The following is a 22,765-nucleotide window of genomic DNA, read 5'->3' as shown; positions in this document are numbered from 1 at the left end:
TATAACTGTGTGTATAATTTTCTTTGAATAAGTGGCATGAGTAAGATAAAACTTTTAGTACCTTTTCTGCATGGAATGCATTATCGTATTTTACATTCATTTATGCGGGATGAATTGTTCCGCTTAACGAATGATGCTATGCGAGGTTACACTGTAATACAAAATATTTTACGTCTTTTTCCACAGGAGCAGTCACAAAGCAGTTTAAATCATTTCGTTTAATAATAGCTCGCATAGCGAAGAATTTATTTTATTACAGTGTCAGTATTTAAAACATTATAGATCCAAGTTAGATAAAGCAGCTTTTACCTTGACTACGAACGAAAGAATCGTAAAATATTCAGGTTGTTTAGACGCCTTGTGTGATATAAGTGAACCCACCAACAAAATGTAAATTCAGAGCCACCGTTTTATTCTCTTTACATATTCTTATATGTCTATAAGATACAGTACATATGTAGAATTGTGGACAGTTGGGAATGTGAACCTCACGGTAAGCGTGCAAGGGATAAGTACCTGCAGTCGCGCCACATATGTGTTCTCGGTGGCTCAGATGGATAGGGCGTCTGCCATGTAAGCAGGAGATCCCGGGTTCGAGTCCTGGTCTGGGCACATATTTTCAGCTGTCCGCATTGAGGTATATCAACAACTCCTGGCGGCAGCTGAGGTGGTCAGTTATTCATCATTTATTGCACGGAAAAGCTGCATGGTCATCAACAGTAACTGTTCTTTCGAGAACAAGTTACTGTCATCGTATATATTCTTATTTCATTGTCCTGCCTGCGAAAGTCTGGTCTCTATCATATGCAAGTTGACGTAATTTGTAGGCAGAACTGGTGTCGGAATATCAGTTTGTAAGCACGAATAAAATGAAATAAAGTGAAAATGAAAATTTGAGTGCTATACCTCTATGGTAACGGATGCACTTTACCGATACATGAAGTGAGGTATCACATGAAATTATCTGCCACCTAGAGAAAATGTGAAGTAATCGTTTATTTCAGGGAGCACTGTGTCACTCTGGCGGACGTTGTTACAGGCAGTGCGTACCAGATGTTTTTGTGTCTTCTAAGTGAACACGTGCATTTTCATTTTGGCTATCGTGCCAGTCTCCCCTCCCTCCCACATACGCGGTGAGTGAATGAACGCTCATGAAAGATCTGCGTTTGAGTAGGAAGTTACAGCCAGTGTTAAACGGTTTATAAAGCTTAAGTGAAAACAGACTGTGATAAATGAAAATACTATTCCCTTATCTCTCGTCGTCTAGTCATCATAGAATTGCCAGTTTCATTAAATTATTGCTCGTTTTTCCAGTGAACAGTAATCGCTGATTTTTAGTTACATTTTTTCTGATTCAGTCAACAGGAGAGCGAAGATGTGTTCTTGATGTAGCTAAAAGATTCGATGGTTTGACTTTACTGATGCTTTGAGAATTATGCAGTTTATTTATTTAAGGATAGCGTTAAATATAAATAGTGGTACAGAGATAGTAGAAAGAAACCTACCCAAAAGAATAAAAGAATTATGAATTTTTCACAAACGAAGTAGACATAAAAGAAATGATGTCAACCTCAATATGTTCAGTCTATTCCAGCCCCAAAGCGTATCCCTCCAGGAACTGAGTCCAGTTTCCTTATAAAAGCGCAATGGACATTCGATGTGAAAGTGCTGGATCCACTGTCCCGGTGTTACTTTACCTTATTAATGTAGTGAATCTGCGCACTTGGCATGCCCAGTTCGCACCCAATTTAGTGCACTAGTTGTCTTCGGTTGGGGTTGTGGTTAATTTGTGGGGAGGAGACGAAACTGCGAGGTCATCGCTCTCATCGGATAGGGAAAGATGGGGAAGGAGGTAGGCCGTACCATTTCAAAGGAACCATACCGGCATTTGCCTGAGGCGATTTAGGGAAATCACGGAAAACCTAAGTCAGGATTGCCGGACGTGAGACTGAACCATCGTCCTCCAGAATGCGAGTCCAGTATGCTAATCACTGCGCCACCTCGCTCGGTTATGTCTTCGGTTTGATTCAGTTCACGGAATGTTGAGACTTAAGGCGTCTTCGGTTTAATTGTGGTGTATCTTCATGGTCTGATAGACCTGGATTATCAACTATTTTTCTGAATTATCGCAGAGAGAATTTTCTTCGTGTCTGTAGAGGTAACGAGTTATATAACACACTAGAGCAAAAACTGAACATTTTTAACCGGCCGGTGAAGCCGAGCGGTTCTAAGCGCTACAGTCTGGAACCGCGCGACCGCTATGGTCGCAGGTTCGAATCCTGCATCGGGCATGGATATGTGTGATCTCCTTAGGTTAGCTAGGTTTAAGTAGTAAGTTCTAGAGAACTGATGATTTCAGCAGTTAAGTCCCATACGGCTCAGAGCCATTTGAACCATTTTTTTTAACATTTTTACCTCCGTGGCTGGGAGATCGGTTGAACAGGAGGAATGCCAAAGCTGAGTCTTGAGGTAGTCGATTACTCTTCCGCAAATTTCTATTAAGAACATGTACATTAATAAGCATATTCTGTGCCCCAGTTTACAGATGACTCTTCCCTCCCCACGTCATCCCCCAGATTGTATCTAACTCTGATGCGAGGACCAGGTAGACCACTGGTGTTTTCAATTTCTGTTAAAAATCGGCTTCTATATTGAAACGTCCCCTTTGAAAAATTTTACAAGACTGTGCTTAAACTGACACACAATAGTTTTTAGCGCAACGCAATCTGACTTTCAAAAATCCCTACGAAAGAATGGCCCTGACTAACATTAACCTATACGTTTCACAAATCACTTACCTCGCAAAAATCTTCGTTACTCAAGCTACTGCAATACAGCGAGCACCACTACTGCCAGCTAAATAAAATATCCAAACTACTGAAGGCACTAACTATTGACAGGCATAGTTAGGAAATGAAAGATTTTAATACAGAACAGACAATGTATTTACCTTAATAGTCATAATATATATGATAGTTCATGACATCCAGTCTTACAAATTACAAAACTCCGCCATCTCTCTCCCCACGTCCACCACTGCTGGCGGCTCACCTCCAACTGCGCAACGCTACGCGATGTTAGCATTCACCTGCCGCTGCCCGACACTACAATGGCGAGTATTACAACAATGCCAACCAGCCACAGACTGCACACGGCACAGCCAGTGATTTTCATACAGAGCGCTACGTGGCGGCGGCGTTACCAATAAAAATCCTAAACAGCCTACTTACAATATAAGACTTTAGCACGGTGGTCACAGTAGCTTCGCCTGGTCTTAATCCCGCTTGTTCTGGTGAAACCTGTTCAATGATGGAATCCGACGTTCCGCTACGTAAGAGGCGTCCAAAAAGCTTATAAGCACAGTAACGCTATTGGTGTATAGCTTTCAGGTGGATTGAAAGTTTTTCCTGGTTTCAACAGGGTGATTATGCTATTAATGATTGAAGAGACATAGATTACTGTCATTGGAATCTCTGGAGGTTCCACAGATTGACTCGAAGTTTGAGTAACGGTTTGTATTGCTGCTCATACGGTTTTCGTGTTACATGATAGTTGTCCACAGGTAACCACGCAAAAATTATGATTTAAGAAGGATATTCATTGGATATCAACATATTGTTACTCTGAATGTATGCCGGGGGTGACAGTCCATTTTAATGTTGATTTAGTTCACAGAGTAACATTGCCCCCATCATCCAAGTGGCTACCGTTAGCAGCAGTTCTAGTCACACTAACATAAATATAATACCTTAACGCCTTCCATCAAACCCGTATCGGTGTAGCTGTATTTTACTCGTGAGAAGTATGATGTAAGTTCAGAACGGGGATGCTTCGTGTATATGGACTACATTCTTTCGATGGTATGTACGGAACTCAATTCAGGAAAGAGTTGGGGATAACATGAAAACCATACTCTTCAGATTACCATGTAACCAGGAAAGTAAAAATGTGTAAATATGGAAAATACCGTGTTCACTGTCTGTATGACTTGCTATATTATTCTGCTATGAGTGTATGTTCCTACCTGAGTCCGTGGTTTCGTGTGTGTGTGTGTGTGTGTGTGTGTGTGTGTGTGTGTGTGTGTGTGTGTGTACAGTTATGTGTGCGAGTTTGTATGCATAAATTAATATTTCCGCCACTCTCTGTCCTGAAGAAATTAGTACAAATAACCAGCGGGAATGCAGTCGGGTACGTCCTGAACAACCGCTATTTCGACAGGTCAACGACCGACCCATCATTTTCAAGGAGAAATGAAACAAGAGTTAGCTCTGCATGTCAACTTAAACTCTCTCTCGGCTAGACTACGTCACCAGAAACAAGAGGTGTACGCAGGAAGGCAGCAGACAATATATACAAGTAGCACTCCAAGCCAAAAAAGACATTACCGAAAGAGAAATATTAACTTACGGGTAAGCAGGTAGTGCTAACACAATCCTCCTATTGCTTTGCCAGAGAGAGAGAGCAGGATTACACTCAGAATTTGCGCAAAAGATCTCCGCATCTATTTACAAGGACATTTGCATTATTCTGAACAGCTACGTTACTAACACTATCCCAGTAACTGCAAGTACAAGACAGAATCTCTGTGTTCTTATGTTCCATTGGGTACCTAGATACTAAAATAACTGCATGGCTGTACAAAGGCCATATTCTGCAATAAGAACTGGCTTGCCTCTGTGAGGTACACAGGCCCTACGTAATTCTGTTGATCTGGCCGAGGTACGACGAGCTACAAACGTGCGGCACTTGGTAAAGATGCATCTTAAGGAGCCCATTTAGTGCCTGACTGATTAGCGGAATCCCTTCCGACCCTTGTGACTGTGTGTGTGGACACCGGTGACTGCTTGATAGAACCAACTTGCCTGCCTACATCAGGTAGTAGTCGTCCAACAGTGGCCATCAGACGATCCTATGGCCCGCAGGTCTCAGTCGTGTTCTATCAAACAACTAACAGCCGAATCCATGAACGTCAATTAACGTTAAGAGCTTCTTAAGAGTATAGTTTTCCTGAACAGTAAGAACCAAAAGTAGTCGCAGAGATAGTACTACTTAATATGTCACTGATTTTAATTGATGTTGGTGAATTCGGCCGTGAGCTAAGAAAAGCTGGCAACTTATCTCAGTCGCAGTGGCAGTGGCGTTAGAAGAAGTGAGACGGTGAATGTTTCCTTGTTTGCCTCCCAGTACAACTCACAGGTGTATGTGCTGCAGTGATTTTTTTCATGATTATATGTGTGTGTATGTACGAGTACGTGTATCGTGTGTGTGTGTGTGTGTGTGTGTGTGTGTGTGTGTGTGTGTGTGTGTGTGTACGAGTCACTGAACAATAAGAGTGAGTATACTTGTGCTGTTAATAATACACCGTAAGATATACGCACAATATATCACTACAACTTCATTCCAAGGGGAAGTATTTTTGTTTTTGAGATTGTTAAGACTTACTGTATTCAACTACCCGATAATAAATCACTCTGCAGTGTATATATGGAAGTAAAATAAATTAGGATCAGATTGGTATGAATAATCTTTAGAAATATCTCAGTGTTATAATGGACTTTCTTTTAGCGTGGAGGAACACCTGCGTGCTACACTTATTATTAATTCAAAACAGAGCACCTCCTTAAGTGTGAAAAATCTCGCCACTTGAACAATAGACAACCGTGAAGCGGCATCCACACGCATGTTTTGATATCGATACTATTCTTTGTAAAATGAATAAAATTAACTTGACTTTCATATGTTTATTCAAGAAATTAATTGTTACCCATTTCTCATTTTCTCTACGCCACATAATATTCGAGTAAGAATCTGCCTTCTTGCAAATGGCGGGCAACTCAAAAACTAATTACAAATCGCAATCTACCACAGGTTATTAATCTCTGAAAGAACGTACGATTAATTTATCGTACTTGTAGGGATGCTAATGCTACTGGCATAAGTCGTTATCACTAACAATATACACTCCTGGAAATTGAAATAAGAACTCCGTGAATTCATTGTCCCAGGAAGGGGAAACTTTATTGACACATTCCTGGGGTCAGATACATCACATGATCACACTGACAGAACCACAGGCACATAGACACAGGCAACAGAGCATGCACAATGTCGGCATTAGTACAGTGTATATCGACCTTTCGCAGCAATGCAGGCTGCTATTCTCCCATGGAGACGATTGTAGAGATGCTGGATGTAGTCCTGTGGAACGGCTTGCCATGCCATTTCCACCTGGCGCCTCAGTTGGACCAGCGTTCGTGCTGGACGTGCAGACCGCGTGAGACGAGGCTTCAACCAGTCCCAAACATGCTCAATGGGGGACAGATCCGGAGATCTTGCTGGCCAGGGTAGTTGACTTACACCTTCTAGAGCACATCGGGTGGCACGGGATACATGCGGACGTGCATTGTCCTGTTGGAACAGCAAGTTCCCTTGCCGGTCTAGGAATGGTAGAACGATGGGTTCGATGACGGTTTGGATGTACCGTGCACTATTCAGTGTCCCCTCGACGATCACCAGAGGTGTACGGCCAGTGTAGGAGATCGCTCCCCACACCATGATGCCGGGTGTTGGCCCTGTGTGCCTCGGTCGTATGCAGTCCTGATTGTGGCGCTCACCTGCACGGCGCCAAACACGCATACGACCATCATTGGCACCAAGGCAGAAGCGACTCTCATCGCTGAAGACGACACGTCTCCATTCGTCCCTCCATTCACGCCTGTCGCGACACCACTGGAGGCGGGCTGCACGATGTTGGGGCGTGAGCGGAAGACGGCCTAACGGTGTGCGGGACCGTAGCCCAGCTTCATGGAGACGGTTGCGAATGGTTCTCGCCGATTCCCCAGGAGCAACAGTGTCCCTAATTTGCTGGGAAGTGACGGTGCGGTCCCCTACTGCACTGCGTAGGATCCTACGGTTTTGGCGTGCATCTGTGCGTCGCTGCGGTCCGGTCCCAGCGCCATTCGACGGCCAACACCGCGGTTCCTCGTGTGTCCGCTGTGCCGTGCGTGTGATCATTGCTTGTACAGCCCTCTCGCAGTGTCCGGAGCAAGTATGGTGGGTCTGACACACCGGTGTCAATGTGTTCTTTTTTCCATTTCCAGGAGTGTATATTTATCAGAAATGCGTCCCAAGTTAAATACGTCTCCATCCACGTCTTTCTCGTAGGGAGATCGAACCAGAGAAAAAAGATTATCAAAATCTATTTCTGTTGTTTTCATTGTTCTTAGTACCTTTACTACAAAGCATTGATTATCATGAAATATCTATATTGCTATTCATAAACAACACAGTGAGGTAATAAGTATTTTTGCGTACTTTTTTGTACACAGAGTAACAGTTCGTTTTATTACGTAAGCATTTCATTTCAATCATAAATAAAGGTTTCTCGATACCAGAGAACAAGTACAGAGCCTGGTGTCGACCAGTTGTTTCAAGTGTGGTACATATTTGTAGGAAGGAATATGACATTAATACTGTTGTAATACAATGCGATGAGTAGAAAAAATGACTCTCAGAACATTTGATAAATATGTGTGACCACGTCTCTTATTGTACAATGCATTTCAATACTGTTACAAACACAAGAAATCTTGAACGTGCATTATAGAGACAGTCATCGTCAAATAATGTAAATTTTTATAACAAGGAATATAAAATTAATTTAAGAATGTTGTAATACAACAGAGTGAGTAGACAAAAAATGGCATTCAACACTTTTGGCAAACATTTGTGATATTATTTAATATTGCATAATGTCTTTAAATACGGTTATAAACACTTTGACAGTCAATCCCGTCAGTTTACGCGACACCACGAAAATTTCGATGGATTGTCGATCGCGGAATGCAGTTAGGTGCGGTATATTCCGCTTTCAAATACGAAACCGCGTATACTGAAGGGTTCGATCGCTCTTCATTGTGAAGCGAGTGACATTTAATTTCTACAACAGCAGTTTGTCGTATGAAGTCAGTCTGCGGGAGGGAGGCAGCTGTTCGTTCAGTACGTATGGAGGAAGCAGTTTTGTTTGAATCGGAGCAAGATTTTGTTGAAAGTGTCAATGAGGATGACGACATCGACGATTCAGCTGATGATCTTGACTTGTGCAACAAGAACTGTGTCAAACGTCAAGAGCTTATTTCTCGTTTTGATTTTGTAAAAGGTTCATTGAAACATTACGTTCTTTTATGATGTTTCATCATTTTGTGAACCGTGAAACTTTTTTTATTGGGAAAAGTTGCACGAAACCTTGTTGCAAAATCTGTCACCCAAACCATTATACAACTTGAAAGAAATGTAATTGATATATATATATAATACAAAAGAGGTAGTTTCAAGCTTTCAGTGTGGTTAGCATCCCATTGAGATGTCCGTAACTTGTGGTCTAGTGGCTAGCGTTGCTGCCTCTGGATCACGGGGTCCCGGGTTCGATTCTTCCCCGTGTTGGGGATTTTCTCTGCCTAGGGACTGGGTGTTTGTGTTGTCCTCATTGTTTCATCATCATCCTCATCATTCGTGACTGCGGCTTGACTGGACTGTGTAAAAAAATGGACTGTGAAAAAACTGGGACTTCGTATGGGCGCTGATGAACGCTCAGTTGAGCGCCCCACACACCAAACGTCATCACCGTAGTGAAATGAGATTAGTGTTCTCGATACAAAAAACTCTTGAGAAACATTAAAAATGGTGGCCATTCAAAGAATCGGTTAGGTTTACATGGCCAGCAGTCACAGTATTAATCAATTAATCTTTCGCTCACACAGATGACGCATCAACACTACATCTGGCAGTAAAGGTGTTGAAACTTTGGGGCGCTGAGTGCAGCATCATTTTTAAACAAGTGTTGCAAATAGTGCCGACTTTTAACCATCAGTGCTTGGGGATAGGCTGTCAATTTACCGTATCTTTACTATATCTAGTCTATTAGGGGCTCGGAAAATACTAATATATGTCGGTAACCAATTACTAAGGAGATCGGTACATTTGTGACCCGAGGTACCACCCCAAAGCATCAGTATTTGCTCTTGAGCAAAGAAGTTTGACAACCAGAGAATTAGAGGTCCGCCGGCCCACACTCAGGCGAACGGGTTGGGTCAGACAGCTCGGCGAAGGAGTCGATGGACTGGTTTTCCTGTCTGACAGCCTTCACCCAAACTTAACTCATCATTTACAAACCATAAAAGAGGCGTTATGTTATTTTGTGGCATTTACACAGCACTTCGACAGAATACGATCAGATCTGTTAGGAGGACTATCTCGTTTGGCAAAAAAGCTGTAGACATAGGCGTCACATCGTTATTCTCACTACACACACGGTTCACCTTCGGTCGTTTGCCCAACAGGTAGCTTCATGCCAAACTAACGCTGGAAGATGTGTTGGGACTCACGCTTTTCATGCTTATTGGTGCTTTTGCAGACGTTATTGACTCTAACGTCAGACGTTTCGCAGATGATGCCAGTTTCTGTAACGAAGTACTCGAAAAGAACTGCATATATATTCGGTCAGATCCGGGTAGGTTTTGAAAGTAATGTAAAGATTAGCAACAATCTTGAAGTTTTCAGAAAGGTAACATTCAGAATTCCGCAGCACGTAACGAAAACAAAAAAAGTTGTATCGTATGACTAACAATTGGAATCGATAAGCTGTCAAAAAGTTCTTGGGTGTAACAATTTGGCGAAATATGAAAGGAACCTATCACTTAGGTCTTGTCGTGCTTAAAGTAGGTATGCACACCTCATTTCGTTGGTAGGGTACTAGCAAAATGCAGTGACGCTACAAAGGAGATTGTTCAAAAAACAGTCGTATATTGGTCAAATGTGTGGGACCCATATCACATAGGACTAATAGTCCCCCAAATACTGAATGTATAACAAGAAGCGTAGAACAAATGGTTACAGGTTTGCTTGCCCCACGAGAAAGCGTTACTAAGACACTCAATAAACTGAGTGGACCAATGCAAACTATCAAGTCTAAGGAAAATTATAAACTTTCAAGAACTAAATTTAAGTGAGGAATCTAGGAATATATTACAGCCCCGAATGTATTGCTGCTGCCGTAGGGAGCACAAAAGAAGTGAAAACAATCATTCTTCCCGCTTTCTATACGTGAGTGAAGAAGCCCTAATATCTGGCAATATGAGAGGTATCCTACGCATTTCTACAATTACATCTACATACATACTCTGCAAGCTACCGCATTGTGGCAAATGCCTCTGTACGAGCCGTTAGTCCTATCTTCGTGTTTCGTACGCGAAATGTTCGTCGGTGGCAGTAGAATCGATCTGCCACGGCCTCAGATTCCGGTTCTCTAAATTTCCGCAATAGGGCTCCTCGGAAAGAACGTCACTTTCCCTGCAGGAATTCCCATTTGAGGTCACGAAACACCTCCGTAACACTTGCGTGCTAATCGAATCTATCGGCAACACATCTCGTACCACACCTCTGCACTGCTTCGATGTCTTTTTTTAAATATATGCTAAAAAATAGAGTTCTAATAGATATTCATGCCACTTTTTGGGTATTACGAAAATTCTGTGCTGAAGGGTGAAAACTCAGCTTGAAGAACCAATTTTTTGTGTTATCTATTTCCAAGGGCTACTAGCAGATAAAGGCGTATTATGTGGAAACAGGCAACAGATCAGTTACTTTCTGTTTTTATTGTAAACTGTGAATGAATTGTTAATTTTTTAATGTATTACTGTTGTCATAATTTCCTTTCCGTTTTGCTAATCCAGAGAAGTAACTGACGAATAATAAGTTTTTTCTTGGGAAAATTTATAGAGTTTTTTATTTTTAATTATATGGTATGAGAAACCCGTTTTCTAGGGAAATATGTCCTCACGCTTTAATGGGAAATTGAATACAAGTGAATTTTTACTGAAAAAGCTGGAAACGCTATTTTTATAAAATCGAAGGAACAGTTCAGATAGTAGGAAAATGTATTGCTTAGCGGAAACAAATACATGACAGTATTTAACATTTCAATAATGAATTTTTCGTTGGCCAGTGTGTATTGTCAGTCTGTAGTGCAATTTGTTAATCTGCAAGCTGAGTCCATTTATCAGAAACAATATCATTCAAAGACGATACTCAACTTTGACAACCAACTAAATGTCCTACCAAAATCATGTCTAAAAAGGTTTTATTTAAAAAAATGCCCCGCTGTTACGACAAGCTGATAAATCGTTTTTAAACACGATTATCAGTAAAAAGTAATAGTACCTATCATAATCAAGACTAAACAAATACAAAAAATGCTATTCACAGCAAAAATACCGATATCGGTTTTAGCCTGGAGGTTTTTCCCGTCACCAAGTTGCAGATTAAACGGTATTTATATAGTACTACAAGACTACGTTATTAGGCAATTACTATTTACAGTTTGTATGAAAAATCTAATGGATAACAGAGTTAGCTCCAGCAGGCATTTTGGAGATGCTTTTATCAGTGGGAAACTTACAACTCCTGATGACTAACAAACCGCATAAGGTCTGCGGAGGAGAGTTAATAGGCGATTACTGTTCGATTAAACTGTTAGTGAAAATCGCTGGCAACAGTGAAAACCGTAAAATAACTAGGAGTAACCTAGGTTAAAAAACGAGGGATCGAAATTCATGGTAAAAGAATATCAGCGGTAAGATTCGCTGATGACATTGCTACCCTCAGTGAAGGTAAAATAGAATTATGTAATCCACCGAATGGAATGAACATTGCGATGAGTACAGAATGTGAATTGAGAGTAAACAAGTAAGAAGGAGTAGCAGAAAAGAAAATAGCCAACGCTTGACATCGAAGCTGGTGATCACGAAGTAGACGAAGTTAAGGAAACCTACTAACTGTTAAGCAAACTATCCAATGATGTACGAAGCAAGGAGAACATAAGAAAATGAATATCTCAAGCAAAAAGAGCATTCCTGCGCAAGAGAAGTCTTGTAATATCATACGAGGAAGAAATTTCTGAGAATGTACTCCTGTTCAAAAAGTACTGTATGGTAGTGAATTATGGACTACGAGAAAACCGCAACAGGAGAGAACTGGAGAAAAAAGGACCATATTTGAACCTCTGACAAGAAGAAGGGACAGGATGACAGGACATACGTTAAGACATGAAGGAATAACTTTCATGGCACTAGAGGTACCTGCAGAGGAAAATAGCTATACAGAAAGACACAGAACTAAATGCATCCGAAAAATAATTGAAGACGTAGGGTGCAAGAGCTGTTGTGAGCTAAAGAGATCTGCACTGAAGAGGAATTCGTGGCGGGTCGCATCAAATGAGTCACACGTCTGATGACACAAAACAAAAATATAAAATAAAAATCGAAAGAAACCAAAATACAGAAGTCCGGAGCGACCTAGGTAGAAAATCCAATGAAGAACGGCACGTTTCATCACGGGATCATTTAGTAACTGCGAGAGTTAAAGAAAAAAGAGACATTATGTATAACGGAGAGAGTTGTTGTTGAAATTTCAAAAGCGTTCCTCTGAAACTGGGGATATACTACACCCTCAGTCTCGCGTAATGATTCCAGCGAGAAAATCAAAGAAATTAAAGCTAATGCGGAAGCTTATCAGCAATCGTTCTTCCTACGCACCGTTCACGATGTGGAACTAATGGCTTCAGCAGCCATCATATCTGGCTTTAAGATTTCATCCTGAGAGCGGTAAAGGTTGTAGCATTCTGCATATGACGTAATCAGTTGTGTAAGATAGCTGAAGGATATGGTACCGTTCTCGTGGATAAGACCGCTAGTTGTCGGATACGTTCGGAACCTGCATGTCAAAACAGAAACTTTCTTTCATTTATATTTTAGTAACGGTGTATTATACGCACATCAAAAAAGTTTTTCGTCACCCTGGTTCCCAGAACTCCTGAGGACGGACGTTGACTGTGGATATTGTATCCCAGACACAGTTCCTTTGACTGTTCAGAGATGTCACTAGAGCCACCCAAAGATGTAAACAACCATGCTATTAGACGGAGTCCCACAGCCGATCAGTTACAGACATTCCACCAGGAAAGAGGTACATGGCTTGGGTTGTCTGTAGATGGTCAATATCCCGGTTAGATCCCGTCTGCATTGTTACTTTGCGCCAGGAATGTCTCTCAACAAGGGAAATCGATGACATGCCTCGCTCAGGCAGCCCAAGGGCTACTACTGCAGTTGATGACCGCTACCTACGGATTATGCCTCAGTGGAGCCCTGACAGCAACGCCACAATGTTAAATAATGCTTTTCGTGCAGCCACAGGAGGTAGCGTTACGTCTCAAACTGTGCGTAATAGGTTGCATGACGGGCAAATTCACTCCCGGCGTCCATGGCGAGGTCCATCTTTGTAAACACGACACCATACAGTGCGGTACACTTGGGCCCAATAACATGCCGAATGGACTGCTCAGGATTGGCATCACGTTCTCTTTATCGATGAGTGTCGCATATGCCTTCAACCAGATAGTCGTCGGAGACGTTTTTCGAGGCAACCCGATCAGGCTTATCGCCTTAGTTACACTGTCCAGCATGTGGTGCAAGGTGGAGGTTCCCTGCGGTCTTGGAGTGGCATTATGTGGGGCCGAGGTACGCTGCTGGTGGTCATGGAAGACGCCGTAACGGTTGTAAGATACGTGAATGCCATCCTCCGACCGACATCGCAACCATATCGGCAGTATATTGGCGAGGCATTCTTCATCATGGACGACAATTCGCGCACCCATCTTACACATCTTGTGAATGACTTCCTTCAGGAGAACGACATCGCTCGACTAGAGTGCCAAGCATGTATTCCAGACATGGCCTGGGACAGACTGAAAAGAGCTGTTTATTGACGACGTGACCGACCAACCACTCTGATGGATCTACGCCCAACAGCCGTTGAGGAGTGGGACAATTTGGATCAACAGTGCCTTGATGAACTTTTGGATAATATGCCACGACGAATACAGGTATACATCAATGCAAGAGGACGTGCTCCTGGTTATTAGAGGTACCGGTGTGTACAGCAGTCTGGACCACCACCTCTCGGAGTCTTGCTGTATAGTGGTACAACATGCAATGTGTGGTTTTCATGAGCAATGAAAGGGGCGGAAATGACGTTTATGTGGATCTCTATTCCAGTTTTCTTTACAGGTTCTGGAACTGTCGAAACCGAGGTGATGCAATAGTTTTTTTGATGTGTGTACTTAATCAATATTCTGGAATACGTGTTCCTAAATAGCAAGCGGTCCTTTAATTATTTCGAAAGTCAGAATTACACGAAAAACTAAAACAATCTAAAGCTGAATGAAAATGCATACGAAGACATTCGAGTGTGTTCAGAGCCCCACCTAGAGCCGACTCCGAAGCGACGCAGCCGCACTGCCTTATCGGTTCGGAAGGGACAGTCGTGATGGACGGATAGGTTGTCTGATGAGTTATGTTTCACTTTCATAATAATTCCGTAAAGTGCTAACCAGATAGAAAGAAGTGGTCATGGTGTGCAGATCTATTGTGCTGTCGGTAAAATTTTAATTTGACACAGGAATAATGAGCCTAGAACACTTTAAGAATCTGTGACTTGTAACACATTACTGGCGTCACTAGATAAAATTTGTATTAATAAAGTGTGAGTTGTTACAAAACAGCGAATAATATTTTTAGCTTGAGTTTCTCGTGTTCTAGTAAAATGAACAGTAGCAACATCCCTAAGAAAGAGTAACGGATGATTTAATTAACAAACGTCAATTTCTCGCTAAGAGTTCATTTCAGCTTCCAGACGACGGTCTTATGATTTACGTTCTGCTGTCTGAGCAGGGGACATCTTTAAATGACTGCAGGTTGGTCAGTATCAACAGAACCCTAGGCATTTCACTCAGGTCGGTGAAAGCAACTAGGCGCCCCGACTGCATCGCTGCCGCAGAAACACTGAATCATTAACACATCATGCTTAGTAACACAGGCCACACACGGTAAGGTAACATGCAGAGTATACAGGGTGGTCCATTGATCGTGACCGGGCCAAATATCTTACGAAATATGCGTCAAACGAAAAAACTACAAAGAACTAGAATTGTCTAGCTTGAAGGGGGAAACCAGATGGCGCTATGGTTGGCCCGCTAGACGGCGCTACCATAGGTCAAACTGATATCAACTGCGATTTTTTTAAAATAGGAATCCCCATTTTTTATTACATATGCTTGTAGTACGTAAAGAAATGTGAAAGTTTTAGTTGTACCACTTTTTTCGCTTTGTGATAGATAGCGCTGTAACAGTCACAAACGTATGGCTCATAATTTTAGACGAACTATTGGTAACAGGTAGGTTTTTAAAACTAAAATACAGAACGTAGGTACGTTTGAACATTTTATTTCGGTTGTTCCAATGTGATACATGTACTTTTGTGAACTTATCACTTCTGAGAACGCATGCTGTTTCAGCGTGATTACCTGTAAATAACACATTAATGCAATAAATGCTCAAAATGATGTCCGTCAACCTCAATGCATTAGGCAATACGTGTAACGACATTCCTCTCAACAGCGAGTAATTCGCCTTCGGTAATGTTCGCACATGCATTCACAATGCGCGGACGCATGGTGTCAGGCGTTGTCGATGGATCACGACAGCAAATATTCTTCAACTTTCCCCACAGAAGGAAATCCGGGGACGTCATATCCAGTGAACGTGCAGGCCATGGTATGGTGCTTCGACGACCAATCCACCTGTCATGAAATATGCTACTCAATACCGCTTCAACTGCACGCGAACTATGTGGCGTACATCCATCATGTTGGAAGTACATTGCCATTCTGTCATGCTGTGAAACATCTTGTAGTAACATTGGTAGAACATTACGTAGGAAATCAGTATACATTGCTCCATTTACATTGCCATCGATAAATTGGGGGCCAATTATCCTTCCTCCCACAATGCGGCGCCATACATTAACCCGCGAAGGTAGCTGATGTTCCACTTGTCGCAGCCATCCGTTGCCCCATAGTGCATATTATTCCGGTTCACGTTACCGCTGTTGGTGAATGACGCTTCGTCGCTAAATAGAACGAGTGTCAAAAATCTGTCATCCTCCGGTGATCTCTCTTGTGCCCAGTGGCAGAACTGGACACGAATTTCAAAGTTGTCGCCATGCAATTTCTGGTGCATAGAAACATGGTACGGGTGCAATCGATGTTGATGTAGCATTCTCAAAACCGATGTTTTTGAGATTCCCGATCGTCGCGCAGTTTGTCTGTTACTGATCTGCTGATTAGGCATGACAGCAACGAAAACACCTACTTGGGCATCATCATTTGTTGCAGGTCGTGGTTGACGTTTCACATGTGACTGAACACTTGATTTTTCCTTAAATAACGTAACTATCCGGCGAACGGTCCGGACACTTGGATGATGTCGTCAAGGATACCGATCGGCATACACAGCACACGCCCGTTGGGCATTTTGATCGCAATAGCCATACATCAACACGATATCGACTTTTTCCGCAATTGGTAAATGGTCCATTATAAGACGGGTAATGTTTCACGAAGCAAATACCGTCCGCACTGGCGGAATGTTATGTGAAACCACGTAATTACACGTTTGTGACTATTACAGCGTCATCTGTCACAAAGCGAAAAAAGTGGTCCAACTAAAAGTTTCACATTTCTTTACGTACTACACGAATATGCAATAAAAATGAGAGTTCTTATTTTAAAAAACGCAGTTGATATCCGTTTGACCTATGGCAGCGCCATCTAGCGGGCAACCATAGTGCCATCTGGTTTCCCCCTTCATACTAGACGAGTTTCGTTCTTTGTAGTTTTTGTTTGATGCTTATTTCGTGAGATATTTGGCCCGGTCACTATCAATGGACCACCCTGTGTATGGGGATGTAGATGTCCATGCAGATGTACCATCGACGAATTGAGTAAGAATGGAAAGCGTGGGACAGCACTGTTACAGGAGTATAACGTATCCTGCGCCATACGTCGTACGATAGCCCACGCGCCAGTGACGTAGACTCTACCGAGGTGGTTGCTCTCCAGTGGCAGTGTTGCCGTCTCCAGGCCTCCAGCACTCCCTCTCCCCAGTCAGCACCCCTCACTAGGCTCGCTCTCTGGAAGAAAGTAATCTGGGTTTTATATGTTAAGTAAGGCGCGGCCGGCGCTGCGCCTTGCATCATGAACGGGAGCTAAAGTAATGCCGACCATCCTCCCCGTCCGCCTACGCCCGCACAAGAATTTCGCAAGATGAAAGAGGATAATTAAAATTTAAATAAGAGCTACTCTCGAGCTGCATCACGATCTCCGCCGAAAAAAGGTACTCGGTGAACGCGAGCGGTGGCTCTTAGCAGGAGAAGTGCCTCTTCCTCCTGCCTTGTTATGCGAGTAGAGAGAGGACGGGGCGGTGCCGTTTTTTTATACACACTGCGAATGTATTATGCATAGGATCGAGTAGCGTATGTCACGGCTGGAATTTCGTTGCGCTCTTCTTGTCTTCGGGGAGGGAAGCAATGACTGTCCTCCGAAGAATTGTGTGCTAAATTCAGGCTTACAGCTGAACTTCCATAAATAGTGCATTTTTAAGGACGGGTTTAATATTTTGATGGATACACTTTACAAAATGTATAGAAAATTTCCTTCGTTTTTCTAGATTAGTGTCAAGTTGCCGTAGCACAAACACTCTACTAACCAATATAAGTGATGGCCTGAAATATGCCGTGGCCAATCGGGAGGCTATAATATTGACTCTACTATACTACTCAGCAAAGCCTATGATAATGTCAGCTTCGACATACTGCTCGGAAAAATGCGATAGCCAAATATCTCAAATAGTGCCCTGATATGGTTTGAAAGCTGCTTGAAAAACAAGGAGCAGAGTGTCTGTGGGAATGACAGACAACACTTTGCTGCAGCCACACTTTTTTTCCTTTTGTGTCAATGACATTTCATCGATTCTGTCTTACTGTGAACATCACTTCTACACCGCCGACCGCCAGTTCTACTTAAGTGCCCGACTTGAAGGTATAAATACTGCGACTGTCCAAATGAATGATGATCTGTTTTCAGTGACAACATGGCTGAAAGATCTGGGCCTCAAACTAAATGCAAAAAAATCGGAAGTAATCTCAATATCCCATCAGAAATTGATAAGTTCATAACTCCGTGACCAACTTCCTTCCAGTTAAATTGGCGAAATCCCATTACCGTATTAGAAAGCAGTGAAGACCTTGGGTGTAATATTTTATTCTTGAGTCATCAATCGTCTAACTGGTTTGATGCACCGTGCCACAGATTCATCTTCTGTGCCTATCTCTTTACCTCAGAGTAGCACTTATAACCTTGCTGCATGTATTCCAATCTCTGTCCTCCTCTACAGTTTCTACCCTCTGCAGCTCCCTCTAGTACCGTGTAAATTATTCCCTGATGTCTTAGCATATGTCCTATCTTTTTGTTCCTTTATCTTGTCATTGTTTTCCATATAATCCTTCTCTCTCATATTCTGTGCAGAACCTTCTCAATCCTTACTTTATCAGTCCACCTAATTTTCAACATTCCTCCATAGCACCACATCTCAAATGCTTCGATTCTCTTTTACTCCGGTTTTCCTACAATCCATGTTTCATTACCATGCAATGCTGTGCTCCAGACGTACATTCTCAGAATTTCTTCCATGCCTCTGTGCCCTTAAAAATTATCGATGCGTATTTAAACAGGATGTGAAACGTAGACTCGTGCAATCACTTGTTATACCGAACCTCCTTTATTGTGATGTAATTCAGCATGTTACAAGTAGTGAAAACACAAGACGGTTGCAGCTATCCATGAATGAGTGTGTGCGTTACATCCGCAGTATTCGTCGATATGACCACGTCAGAGCCTCATACGCCAGTTGGGGCAGTTGATGCCAGAGTTTGGCACGCTATGTCTACTTCACCGGCTCCTCAATGTGCAGGCACCTCAGTACCTCGCCCCAAAGGTTAAACATATTTCACGCAGTCATAATATAAGCACAAACTCTCACCTATGCAGTATCCTAGCTGTACCGATTCATGAAACAAAAACACTGTCAAACTCCTGCCTTGTAGCTACTGTCCACCTCTGAATCAGGTTCCCTGCGCTCTTTGCGCAGTTCTTTGTCCTGTTACGTTTAAAAAAAAAGTAGAAGAAACTACTCATATCATCCCCACAGCGCTTCCCAAAATTTAACATATATGACCAACTACCCTTCCCTCCCCCTCCCCCCTTCACGCACCAACTGTCAAAAGCAAACCGAATTTACCTATATACTCCCATTTACGCTTCTTTCTCATTTCCTTTCTCTATGGTTTAAGTCACCTTCTGTTCTCTTTCCTTCATTGACTGTGTGTCATCACATTCATCTTTCCCCTTCTCGTCCATTCCATCGTCCATGCTCACTGCTACTACTACTCATGATTGAAAACCTATCTTATCGTGATCTCTAATTATTGTTCTATTTATCATGTACAAATACAATCTGTAAGTATGTTTATCACATCCGTTCTATTCTAATTTTTTTTCCTAAGTTTGTTATAAAATGTTTACTGTGATATATGCAATGTAAAATACGTAGAACGCTTGATTAGGTGTAACGACGGGTCTGACGCCCCTAATCTTGCCATATTAAATAATACGATAATTAAAAATAAAACAAAATATATAAAAAGTGATTGAATATTTCGGGATTTTATGTGCTTAGTTATTAATCCATGTGCTTGTTTCCATAGGTGTTAATGATATCCCACTAGGGTACAGAACTTGTTACCATCAAAAAGCCGCTCCGTGAAGGCAACGTATGTTTCTGTATTTAGATTATATTTAACCTATATTTAAATGTATTATCTGAAAAAACTTTAACATGTTTAATTCCCCGGAAATACGAGAAATTTTAAGTTGCATAATTTTTCTCTTTCTAGGTAGAAGTTTGGTTAAATAGTGAACAACTGAACAACTGCCACCTACATTACTTCTACTATACGAGAACATTATGTCTTCACCCGGAAAAAATTTGCTGTGTGGTTTTTTTTTCATCACAGCGTCCAGTACAGATAACTACGCACTTGTTTTAAAGTGAGGCCATGTCCACTATCACACAATACTTTTCAAACCATATATTATCGTGAAATGGTTATGATGAAGATCGGATGGATACCTTGCCGGAATATGAGTTACTACTCATAGCCTCAGGAATTGCGTAAAAGTAATTCCCCTACAACATTGTGGTTTTTCTCTTTAGTTCAAAGCATCAGACTTTCGAATGGTTTGACGAGGTATTGTACTTCTTCATGTTGTTGTTGTAGTCTTCAGTCCAGAGACTGATTTCATGCAGCCTCCATGCTACTCTATCCTGTGGAAGCTTCTACATCTCCAAGTAACTACTGTAACCTACATTCTTCTGAATCTACTTAGTGTGTTCATCTCTTGGTCTCCCTCTACGATTTTTCCCTTCACGGTGTGCTCCAATACTAAACTGATGATACACTGATGCGTCAGAACATACTCGATATTAACAAATATCTCTTCTTCAGAAACTCTTTCCTTGCCATTGCCAGTCAACATTTTATATCCTCTCTGCTTCGACCATCGTCAGTTATTTTGCCCTCCAAATAGCAAAACTCATCTACTACTTTAAGTGTCTTATTTCCGAACCTAATTCCCTGAACATTACCTGATTTAATTCGACTACATTCCATTATCCTCGTTATGGTTTTGTTGATGTTCATCTTACCTCCTTCCTTCAAGACACTGTCCATTCCGTTCAAGTGCTCTTCCAGGTCCTATGATACCTCAGTCGGATAAGTCTCTGAGAGAAATACAATGCCATCGACAAACCTCAAAGTTTTTATTTCTTCTCCATGGACCTTAATTCCTACTCTAAATTTTTTGTTTGCTCAATATACAGATTGAATAACATCGGGGATGGGCTACAACCCTGTCTTACTCCCTTCTCAACCACTGCTCCCCTTTCATGCCCCTCGACTCTTGTAACTGCCATATGGTTTCTGTACAAATTGTAAATAGCCATTGGCTCCCTGTATTTGACCGCTGCCACCTTCAGAATTTGAGAGAGAGTTTTCCAATCACCCTTGTCAAAAGTTTCCTCTAAGTCTACGAATTCGAGAAATTTGCCTTTCCTTAACCTATCTTCTAAGATAAGTCATAGGATCAGTATTGTTCCACCAATTATACAGTATCAAAACTGATCTTCCCTGAGGTCAGCTTCTACCGGTTTTTCCATTCGGCTGTAAGGAATTCGTGTTAATATTTTGCAGCCGTAAACTATTAAGATGATAATTCGATAATTTTCACACCTTTCAACACTTTCTTTCTTTGGGATTGGAATTATTATATTCTTCTTGAAGTCTGAGCGTATATCGCCTGTCTCATACACCTTGCTCAACAGGTGGTAGAGTTTTGTCAGGGCTTTCGCTCCCAAGCCTATCAGTAGTCCTAATGTAATGTTGTCTACTCCCGGGGCCTTGTTTCGACTTAGGTCTTTCACTGTTCTTTCAAATTCCTCACGCAGTATGATATCTCCCATTTCATCCTCGTATACGTCTCAGGTATATCGCCCTTGTGTGTACCCTCTATATACTCCTTCCACCTTTCTGCTTTCCTTTCTTTGCTTAGAATTGGTTTTCCATTTGAGCTCTTGATATTCTTACAAGTGTACCTCTTCATATTTCGCGTTAATTTCTGCCTCTATAGTTACTTATTTCAAGCAATAACCTGTGAAGTTTGAAACTTATTACAAAGTAATGCGTATAATTACTGCTACCGTCCTGGTTGAATTCGGTTTCAAAATAATTTAGTAGCCGCAGCAAAAGAAAGACAGACAGAGAGATAGAAAGGAAAGAAGGGAGGGAAACAGAGAGAGAGTGGAGAGAGTGGAGAGAGAGAGAGAGAGAGAGAGAGAGAGAAAGAAAGGGAGTGAGACTCATAAATACAGAGGAACAATTACGTGGAGTGTAATGAATGATATAGGTAGAGCTACATTTAGTTACTGAAGCCATGAAGTCGATTAGTAATTTGCGCCTTGATAGCTCAGTCGGATAAGTATTTATTGTCTACAAAGTCAAATGTCTGCTCTAGAGACCTGTTCTGATACTGTCAGTCTATTCGGATGTGGAATAAAGGCACACACTATGCTACAGAGTAAAATATTGGTTCAGTAAAATCATCTATAAGCTGTCACTAGCCGGTTTCTTCGCAACATCCTTCATCTCAGGGCTGTTGGAGCAGCAAGATATGCAGGAGAACTTCTGCTAAGTTTGGAAAGTGAGAAAGGGGTAGTGCCACGGATGCTATGTGGGTCAATTGTCGTGACTGGGTAGTCAGCCGGTAAGAGGAAAGGCACAGATATGCAGATCCTAGGCCAGCACAATTAGACGCTAACGTCTACACGGTTAATGAAGAGTGAAGCGAGTACTGTTGTGGACCAAGGTCAGTCTACCATAGGAACAACTGAACAATACCAATTACAACAATGTTGCAAGCGTTGTCCAGCATAATGGTACACGGTGTTGTTTAGGAAAATTTATGTACAGCTTACTGCTGTGGGATGAAATTCGAGACCCCCGTCCAGCAGAATCTCCTTCATTCCCTTTCGAACAAAGGAGCGATTTCTAATCATTAGTGGTATAGTAAAATTTTATCCTTATGAATGCGTGACGGTAAGATATATGCTGCGAAACGAGCTGCACGAATTTTATTGAAAGAAAGGAGTTTCACTGGAAGATGATTCAGGAAGAAACACTGAAGTGGAACATAGCTTGCTCT

Source organism: Schistocerca gregaria, chromosome 8 (assembly GCF_023897955.1).
Source record: "Schistocerca gregaria isolate iqSchGreg1 chromosome 8, iqSchGreg1.2, whole genome shotgun sequence".
NCBI lineage: Eukaryota > Metazoa > Arthropoda > Insecta > Orthoptera > Acrididae > Schistocerca > Schistocerca gregaria.
This window is presented reverse-complemented; position numbering follows the sequence as displayed.